A 2,121-nucleotide genomic window follows, 5' to 3' on the forward strand; every position below is an offset into this window, starting at 1 on the left:
CTGATAGAATTCTGCAGTAAACCCATCTGGACCTGGGCTCTTTTTGGTTGGGAGACCATTAATGGCTGCTTCTATTACCTTAGGAGTTATGGGGTGGTTTAGCTTGTTTATCTGTTCCTGATTTAACTTTGGTACCTGGTATCTGTCTAGGAAATTGTCCATTTCCGGAAGATTTTCAAGTTTTGTTGAATATAGGTTTTTATAGTAAGATCTGATGATTTTTTGAATTTCCTCTGATTCTGTAGTTATGTCTCCCTTTTCATTTCTGATTTTGTTAATTAGGACACACTCTCTGTGTCCTCTCGTTAGTCTGCCTAAGGGTTTATCTATCTTGTTGATTTTCTCAAAGAACCAACTTTTGGTTCTGTTGATTCTTTCTGTGGTCCTTTTTGTATCTACTTGGATGATTTCAGCTCTGAGTTTGATTATTTCCTGTCTTCTACTCTTACTGGGTGTATTTGCTTCTTTTTGTTCTAGAACTTTTAGGTGTGCTGTCAAGGTGCTGACATATGCTCTCTCCTGTATCTTTCTGCAGGCACTCAGAGCTATGAGTTTTCCACTTAGCACAGCTTTCATTGTGTCCCATAAGTTTGGGTATGTTGTACCTTCATTTTTATTAAATTCTAAGAAGTCTTTAATTTCTTTCTTTCTTTATTCCTTAACCAGGTTATCGTTGAGCAGAGCATTGTTCAACTTCCATGTATATGTGGGTGTTCTTCCCTTATTGTTATTGAAGATCAGATTTCGGCCGTGGTTGGTCTGATAGCATGCATGGGATTATTTCTATCTTTCTGTACCTGTTGAGGCCCGTTTTTTGACCAATTAAATGGTCAATTTTGGAGAAAGTACCATGAAGAGCTGAGAAGAATGTATATCATTGTGCTTTAGGATAGAATGTTCTATAAATATCTGTTAAGTCAATTTGGTTCATGACTTCTCTTAGTCTGTCTACGTCTCTCTTTAATTTCTCTTTCCATGATCTGTCCATTGACGAGAGTGGGGTGTTGAAATGTCCTACTACTACTGTGTGAGATGCAATGTGTGTTTTGAGCATTAGTAAGGTGACTTTTACATATGTAGGTGCCCTTGTGATTGGGGCATAGATATTTAGGATTTTAGAGTTCATCTTGGTGGATTATTCCCTTGATGAATATGAAGTTTCCTTCCTTATCTTTTTTGATGGCTTTTAGTTGAAAATTGATTTTATTTGATATTAGAATGGCTACTTCAGCTTGCTTCTTCCGACCTTGCTTGGAAAGTTGATTTCCAGCCTTTCACTCCGAGGTAGTGTCTGTCTTTGTCTCTGAGGTGTGTTTCCTGTAGGCAGCAGAATCCAGGGTCCTGATTGCATATCTTGATTGTTAATCTATGTCTTTTTCTTGGGGAGTTGAGACGATTGATGTTGAGAGATATTAAGGAATAGTGATTATTTCTTCCTGTTATATTCATATTTGGATGTGAGGTTATGTTTGTATGCTTTTCTTCTCTATGTTTTGTTGCCAAGACAATTAGTTTCTTGCTCTTTCTAGGGTGTAGCTGGCCTCCTTGTGTTGGGCTTTACCATTTATTATCCTTTGTATTGCTGGATTTGTAGAAGGACATTGTGTAAATTTGGTTTTGTCATGGAATCTCTTTGTTTCTCCATCTATGTTAATTGAGAGTTTTGCCGGATACAGTAACCTGCGCTGGCATTTGTGTTCTCTTAGGGTCTGTATGACATCTGTCCAGGATCATCTGGCTTTCATAGGCTATGTCGAAAAGTCTGGTGTGATTCTGATAGGTCTGCCTTTATATGTTACTTGAGCTTTTTCCCTCACTGCTTTTAATATTCTTTCTTTATTTAGTGCATTTGGTGTTTTGACTATTATGTGTCGGGGGTGTTTCTTTTCTGATCGAATCTATTTGGTGTTTTGTAGGCTTCTTTTTTTTTTTCTCCATCTTTTTAAAATTCTTTTTAAATTTTTTATTCGATATATTATATTATTTTATTTTTTTAATATCGTGAGTATTTCTTATTTACATTTCGAATGTTATTCCCTTTCCCGGTTTCCGGGCAAACATCCCCATAATCCCTCCCCCTCCGCTTCTTTAGGGTGTTCTCCTCCCCACCCTCCCCCCATT

This window comes from Rattus norvegicus, chromosome X (genome assembly GCF_021556685.1).
Source record: "Rattus norvegicus strain SHRSP/BbbUtx chromosome X, alternate assembly SHRSP_T2T, whole genome shotgun sequence".
Lineage (NCBI taxonomy): Eukaryota > Metazoa > Chordata > Mammalia > Rodentia > Muridae > Rattus > Rattus norvegicus.